The following is an 8,664-nucleotide window of genomic DNA, read 5'->3' on the forward strand; positions in this document are numbered from 1 at the left end:
ATGGTAACCCAAGCCTATGCCCCAGCCAGTAACATTGAAGAAGCTGAAGTTGAATGGTTCTATGAAGACCTACAAGACTTTTTAAAACTAACATCCATAAAAGATGTCCCTTTCATTATAGGGGACTGGAATGCAAAAGTAGGAAGTCAAGAAACACCTGGAGTAACAGGCAAATTTGGCCTTGGAATACAGAATGAAACAGGGCAAAGGCTAATAGAGTTTTGCCAAGAGAAAGCACTGGTCATAGCAAACACCCTCTTCCAACAACACAAGAGAAGACTCTACACATGGACATCACCAGATGGTCAATACCAAAATCAGATTGATTATATTCTTTGCAGCGAAAGATGGAGAAGCTCCATACAGTCAGCAAAAACAAGACTGGGAGCTGATTGTGGCTCAGAGCAAGAACTCCTTCTTGCCAAATTCAGACTTAAATTGAAGAAAGTAGGGAAAACCACTAGACCATTCAGGTATGACCTAAATTATATCCCTTATGGTTATACAGTGGAAGTGAGAAATAGATTTAAGGGATTAGATCTGATAGAGTGCCTGATGAACTATGGACGGAGATTCGTTTCATTGTACAGGAGACAGGGATCAAGACCATCCCCATGGAAAAGAAATGCAAAAAAGCAAAATGGCTGTCGAGGAGGACTTACAAATAGCTGTGAAAAGAAGGGAAGTGAAAAGAAAAGGAGAAAAGGAAAGATATTCCCATTTGAATGCAGAGTTCCAAAGAACAGCAACAAGAGATAAGAAAGCCTTCCTCAGCGATCAATGCAAAGAAATAGAGGAAAACAACAGAATGGGAAAGACTAGAGATCTCTCCAAGAAAATTACCAAGGGAACATTTCATGCAAAGATGGGCTCGATAAAGGACAGAAATGGTATGGACCTAACAGAAGCAGATGACATTAAGAAGAGGCGGCAAGAATACACAGAAGAACTGTACAAAAAAGATCTTCATGACCCAGATAATCACGATGGTGTGATCACTCACCTAGAGCCAGACATCCTGGAATGTGAAGTCAAGTGGACCTTAGAAAGCGTCACTAAGAACAAAGCTAGTGGAGGTGATGGAATTCCAGTTGAGCTATTTCAAATCCTGAAAGATGATGCTGTGCAAGTGCTGCACTCAATATGCCAGCAAATTTGGAAATCTCAACAGTGGCCACAGGACTGGAAAAGGTCAGTTTTCATTACAATCCCAAAGAAAGGCAATGCCAAGGAATGCTCAAACTACTGCACAATTGCACTCATCTCACATGCTAGTAAAGTAATGCTCAAAATTCTCCAAGCCAGACTTCAGCAATACATGAACCATGAACTTCCAGATGTTCAAGCTGGTTTTAGAAAAGGCAGAGGAACCAGAGATCAAAGTGCCAATATCTGCTGGATCATCGAAAAAGCAAAGAGAGTTCCATAGTTCATAGTTCCATAGTTCCATAGTTCAGAGTTCCATAGTTCATCAGGCACTCTATCAGATCTAATCCCTTAAATCTATTTCTCACTTCCACTGTATAATCATAAGGGATATAATTTAGGTCAGACCTGAATGGTCTAGTGGTTTTCCCTACTTTCTTCAATTTAAGAAAAACATCTATTTCTGCTTTATTGACTATGCCAAAGCCTTTGACTGTGTGGATCACAATCAACTGTGGAAAATTCTGAAAGAGATGGGAATACCAGACCACCTGACCTGCCTCTTGAGAAACCTGTATGCAGGTCAGGAAGCAACAGTCAGAACTGGACATGGAACAACAGACTGGTTCCAAATAGGAAAAGGAATATGTCAAGGCTGTATATTGTCACCTTGCTTATTTAACTTATATGCAGAGTACATCATGAGAAACTCTGGGCTGGAAGAAGCACAAGCTGGAATCAAGATTGCCGGGAGAAATATCAATAACCTCAGATATGCAGAGGACAGCACCCTTATGGCAGAAAGTGAAGAGGAACTAAAAAGCCTCTTGACGAAAGTGAAAGATGAGAGTGAAAAAGTTGGCTTAAAGCTCAACATTCAGAAAACTAAGATGATGGCATCTGGTCCCATCACTTTATGGGAATTAGATGGGGAAACAGTGGAAACAGTGTCAGACTTTATTTTGGGGGGCTCCAAAATCAGTGCAGATGGTGATTGCAGCCATGAAATTAAAAGACACTTACTCCTTGGAAGGAAAGTTATGACCAACCTAGACAGCATATTCAAAAGCAGAGACATTACTTTGCCAACAAAGGTCCGTCTAGTCAAGGCTACGGTTTTTCCAGTAGTCATGTATGGATGTGAGAGTTGGACTGTGAAGAAAGCTGAGTGCTGAAGAACTGATGCTTTTGAACTGTGGTGTTGGAGAAGACTCTTGAGAGTCCCTTGGACTGCAAGGAGGTCCAACCAGTCCATTCTGAAGGAGATCAGTCCTGGGTGGACTGATCAGTCCTGGAAGGACTGATGCTGAGGCTGAAACTCCAATATTTGGCCACCTCATGTGAAGAGTTGACTCATTGGAAAAGACTCTGATGCTGGGAGGGATTGGGGGCAGGAGGAGAAGGCGACGACAGAGGATGAGATGGCTGGATGGCATCACCAACTCGATGGACGTGAGTTTGGGTGAACTCTGGGAGTTGGTGATGGACAGGGAGGCCTGACATGCTGCAATTCATGGGGTCACAAAGAGTTGGACACTACTGAGCTACTGAACTGAAATGAACTGAATTGAACTCTTCTTTTCTCAGCTATTTGTAAGGCCTCCTCAGACAATCATTTTGCCTTTTTACATTTCTTTTTCTTGGGGGTGGTCTTGATTAGTGCCTTCTGTAAAATGTCACTAACCTCTGTCCATAGTTCTTCAGGCACTCTATCAGATCTAACCCCTTGAATATATTTGTCACTTCCACTGTATAACCATAAGGGATATGACTTAGATCATGCCTGAATGGTCTAGTGGTTTTCCCTACTTTCTTCAATTTAAGTCTGAATTTGGCAAGAAGGAGTTCTTGCTCTGAGCCACAATCAGCTCCCAGTCTTGTTTTCGCTGACTGTATGGAGCTTCTCCATCTTTCGCTGCAAAGAATATAATCAATCTGATTTTGGTATTGACCATCTGGTGATGTCCATGTGTAGAGTCTTCTCTTGTGTTGTTGGAAGAGGGTGTTTGCTATGACCAGTGCTTTCTCTTGGCAAAACTCTATTAGCCTTTGCCCTGTTTCATTCTGTACTCCAAGGCCAAATTTGCCTGTTACTCCAGGTATCTCTTGACTTCCTACTTTTGCATTCCAGTCCACTATAATGAAAAGGACATAGACATCTTTTTTGGTTGTTAGTTCTAGAAGGTTTCATAGGTCTTCATAGAACCATTCAACTTCAGCTTCTTCAGCGTTACTGGTCAGGGCATAGACTTGGATTACTGTGATATTGAATGGTTTGCCTTGGAAACAGAGACCATTCTGTCGTTTTTGAGATCGCATCCAAGTACTGCATTTCACACTCTTTTGTTGACTATGAGGGCTACTCCATTTCTTCTAAGGGATTCTTGCCCGCAGTAGGAAATATAATAGCCATCTGAGTTAAATTCACCCATTCCTGTCCATTTTCATTCACTGATTCCTATAATGTTCATGTTCACTCTTGCCATCTCCTGTTTGCCCACTTCCAATTTGCCTTGATTCATGGACCTAACATTCCAGGTTCCTATGCAATATTATTCCTTCCAGCATCAGACTTTACTTCCATCACTAGTCACATCCACACCTGGGTGTTGTTTTTGCTTTGGCTCCATCTCTTCATTCTTTCTGGAGTTATTTCTCCTGTGATCTCTGGTAGCATATTGGGCACCTACTGACCTGGGGAGTTCATCTCTCAGTGTCCTATCATTTTGCCTTTTCATACTGTTCATGGGGTTCTCAAGGCAAGAATAGTGAACTGGTTTGCCATTCCCTTCTCCAGTGGATGATTTTGTCCTTGACTCACTATGACAAAAATCCTTTGAAGTGACTTGCTTGAGGTCACAAAATAAATCAGTTTAAGAGGTCAAAACAACAGCCCAGTTCTCCCTGAAAAATTTATTTCATCAAGAGCCCAAGGCTAAAATCCCATCCACTACCACCCACAGAAAAAAATCCTTGATAGATTTATATCTGTGTGGAACTTCAGTTAAATGTTATCTTGCCAAATGGTATGTAGTGAAACATGTAGATTGTCATCATTCAAAAGTCTTCCTTTAAACTGCACGTAACATTTAAAGATGGTGGTAAAACTACATCAGTCATCTCTTTCTTTCCATGTTTTCTTTTAAAAAAAAAAAATGTCAGTTTCATTCCACAGCCCCCATGCCACTCAGATCCTGAGGCACTGATTCGGTACGGGAGTATTTAGCATCTCACAGTTTTTCATTCCAGAAGGTGAATACTTTATAAGGGAAGGTCACTGGCACAAAAGCCCACACAGTTCTGAGTACTGAATCCCCAAATGCCGGTCAGGGTCCCAGGAGGGAAACCACTGAAAGCAAACATTTTTTTCCAAGGCAACACTATCTTATTCTGACTTTGTTCCATATTGAAGAAGAAAGGATTGAATTCTTCCTGTTTTCCCAGAGCAACTCTTGTGAAACAATGCTTATTTCTTATTTTCCTCTATCATAATCGCAACTTGCAAGCACATATGTAAAAGGAAACTAGAGATTTTGTAGAATCTCATGGTCAAGAAGTGTCTCTTTAGATATTGATGCTTAACTGTGTCACTATTATTTTTTTATGAATAGGCCAGTTTGTCTCTGAAAGTTCTGCTACCCAGCCCAGGTAGGAAAGCAGGCCAGGGTTTCTGAAACCCCGAGGGATGGAGTAGGAGGTGGGAGCTGAGTGCGGAGAGGGCCAGAGACCAGAAAATGCTTGTGACCAAGCCACATGAGAAGCAAAATGCTAGACCTTGACACTGAAGGCCATGGACATGACTCAGCAGCTGAAGCCAGAGCATGAACCCAGAAAGAGAAAGTGAACGGGAACAGGGAGAATCCCAGACTTAAAACCTGAAAATAACTGAGTTGCCTTGAATAGGCAATTTTGATTTCTCCTATCTCCTTGCTAGCCAGGATTAAGTGGTTAAAGATTCTTGACTTTCTATATTATCTGGGTCTCTGTTAATGATGCTTCTGGCAATGTAAAATGTTACTGGAACACATCCTTATTTTTCATGCAGGCATTACTCCTCAAAGGGCATAAGTATTAGCAGAGGGCTAGCTTAGGTTCATGATCAGCATTCTATTTTCTGAAGGTGGTTAATTAACTAGAATTATTCTCAGGAGATAGGAAACACTCAAGACTGAACTATTCTGATTTGAAGTCAGGTTTAAAATCGGACTCACTTTTATTGAAATGTCTTAGGAAAGATACCAAATCTGTTCATGAAGTATTTATCATTTTGTTTCCTTACTCACAAGGCTCCCTGCACAATAGCTATTCCCCTCCTTGTTCCTGCTGTTTGACAGAGACTACCTCCCACAAAAGTGGTGCAAGATAACAGTCACGTACTTTTCTAAAACAGCTATGGCACAGAGATGATCCATTCAGGCCATTGAGACATAAGGAACACCTAGGGAAATCTTTTTCACTCTCAGAGAGAAAGCAATGCATGAGGAGAGCCTCTGTCTTCTTTCTTGTCTTTGGAAGGAGTTGTGAGAAGGCATGATTCCTAGAGATGCTCAGCCATCTTGCAATCATGAGAATACAAGCCTTGACTGAAAGTCAATATGCTGCACTTTCCATGGACATATGGAAAGTGTCTGGGCTTCTAATGACAGTGTTGAGATGCCAAATCAGTCTAACCTCTAGACTTTTTAAGATGTGGGATAAGAAAAATCTTGAGTGTTTAAGGCACTTCAAGTTGGTTTTTTATTACTTGCAACCAGAGATGTCCAAGCAATATATTAAAAGTCATAGAAGGCAGAACTAATTCCCATAAGCTGTGAAGGTGGAATTAAAATGTTTTAGTTTGTATTCTAATTTTCCTGCTGTGATTCTTTGGATCTAGAAAAATTAGACAGGGAAAATCAGGCAGATTAGAATCCAGACACTTTGACTGGACATTCATTTCAGTCATTTTAAACATTTAAAGATAAAAGATAAAAAATAAATTTTAGTTTCCCTTTAATGATTCCTCATCCTTTAACTTTCTAGTTTTAAAATTTATATTTCTCCTCTTTTGCAAAAACCGTACTTTCCAGGCCCAATGTCTTTCCTTACAGCTTTATTGTAGCTACCTCTGTAAGATTCCTAAGACAATATTTTTGAGAACTCCCTTCTTTCAAAGTCCTCACCACCTGGTTACTATCTTCTGTTCTTTTTCTTTTAGTTCACTTCCTCCATTATGCTGAAGGGATCTCAAACCATAGGCTCTCACATAGACCACTGAGTACATAAGAATTCTTATTTCAGAAAGAAATCTTGCCTGAGTCTGCCAGCAATTGGCAGTTTGTATAAAAATGTTCTTAGAATCCATAGTGTATGAAAATAGAGCATTGAATGGCAACTAAAAATTAGGTGATGAGACAATGAATTTGTTTAAAAGCTCTTCAGTGCAAGAGATCTCTCAATATTTGCATTAATATGTTACCACATGATGTTAAGTACTGAGACAGTATTGTATCAAGACAAGGGAGAGACTGAGAAGACAGCCAGTGTACACAGCAGGCTGAGATCCCCTGCTGTGTACTGCAGAGATCAGTGTCTGGATCTCAGTTACACACTCCACCTCCGACTCGATCAGAATAGCAGACCCTGTTGGCTGATTAACCAAAAACCATTTGCAATATCCTTTACTCTTTCATTCTTCAACTCTGGAGGTCAGAAAACCCCTTGCCCAGCTTCTCTTGCAACTAGAAATGGCTACATGTTCCATTTCTGGCCAAGGAGTTACAAGCATAAGTCTCCCGAGGATTTCTGAGACAGCTTCTCTTTCCTGAAAACTGGTAACATGTCTCTCTCTCTCCATTCTTCCCACCATGAGCAAGACAAGTCTTAGGACCAAGAGCTAGTGCTGTAGATAACTGTGCAGAAAGATTGAGTCTGGCCTTTGATGGCATCATTGACTGGTGAATCAAAGCCAGAAAGCACTTGCCTTTTTTTAAGCTACTGTTAGTTGGGATTATTTTGTTATTGTTACTTGTGGTTAAAAGCATTCCTGAGTGGGATTTCCCCACTGGCTCAGTGGTAAAGAATCCGCCTGCCAATGCAGGAGACATGAGTTCGATCCCTGATCCAGGAAGATTTCACATGCCGTGGAACAGCTAAGCCCACGCACCACAACTATTGAGCCTGTGCTCTAGAGCCTCGGACCACAACTACTGAACCTATGTGCTGCATCTACTGAAGCCCTTATGCCCTAGAGTCCGTGCTTTGCAACAAGAGAAGCCTGAGCATTGCAACTAGAAAGTAGGCCCCACTCTGCACAACTGGAGAAAAACCTGCGCAGCAACAAAGACCAAACACTGCCCAAAATAAATAAAATTATTTTTTAAAAAAGCATTCCCGAGGGATATGTATTTTCCACTTTTCTCCTTTAGGCAAAAATTCTTACAGCTCATCACATTTAGAGCATGTGGCCAATCAAACACACAAAAGTATCAAATATATTCCTTGCTTTCACTTTATGCACCCCTTCCTATGCTCCATTCCTAGTCTCATCATCCTTTATCTAGATATTTATAACTGCTAATGGTGAGTATGTGACTTTAACCAGTGATATTTTCTGCATACATAAAACTTAAAGGTGGAAGAAAAAGTACTTTAACCGCTGAACTTAGTAGCAGTAAGTTCCACATGCTAGAGAAAACACATCATTATCTGAATTTTAAGACACTTGGCAGAGCTGGTTGTTCCATACAGACAATGAAGTAGATCTGTTGACTCAACCTAATAGCCTAAACATAACCCACATTTCACCAAGATGCCCCAGAGGGTAAGCATATGTAACATCACATTAATATTAGCTTGTATTTGATGAATCACTGTCCCTAATCACTGATAATAGTATCTTGATTCCCCAAAATGAGGATGTCTCATGCATTTTTAGAAGTCCCCAGAAAGCATCTTATATGTCCTCACAAACACATCAGTTCTGCTTTTAGAAAAATCCTCCTCTGTGTATGACTGTATCCACTGGCCATCTGCTGTTTTCCAGTGGACACCATGACTTCCCCAGGATTCAACCCTGGTCTTTCAGACCTTACATTACATGTATTAGAGTCTTCCCAGTGGCAAAGGAACCTTCAAACTCTTCATCCTGTATCTTGCTTGTCACCCAGGACAAAAGAATGTTGCTTACACCTCTCATGTGAAGCCCTCCACTAGAGAGATCTTATTGGGACATTAGATCATCGATAAACGAGATCATCCATCTCGTTTTCTTTCTCTAGGTCCCTAACCTCATCACTCTGACTTTATATGAACAGAATTTTATTATCAATATAAGTAAGCTATTCAGGGCCTACCCTATGAGTTCACAAAATGAGCCAAGCCACACCCAAATCCCAAGACACTCTCTCTCCATGTCACCTGTTATTTCCCCTGTCCACACCACCACTGCCTCTCCACTGGATGAACTAATACCCCCCCCCCCCGGGCTGGACTCTCTGCTTCTACATTTGTCCTCTACTTCATGCCCAGAGTATCCAG

This window comes from Oryx dammah, unplaced genomic scaffold, assembly GCF_014754425.2.
Source record: "Oryx dammah isolate SB20612 unplaced genomic scaffold, SCBI_Odam_1.1 HiC_scaffold_25, whole genome shotgun sequence".
Taxonomy (NCBI): domain Eukaryota; kingdom Metazoa; phylum Chordata; class Mammalia; order Artiodactyla; family Bovidae; genus Oryx; species Oryx dammah.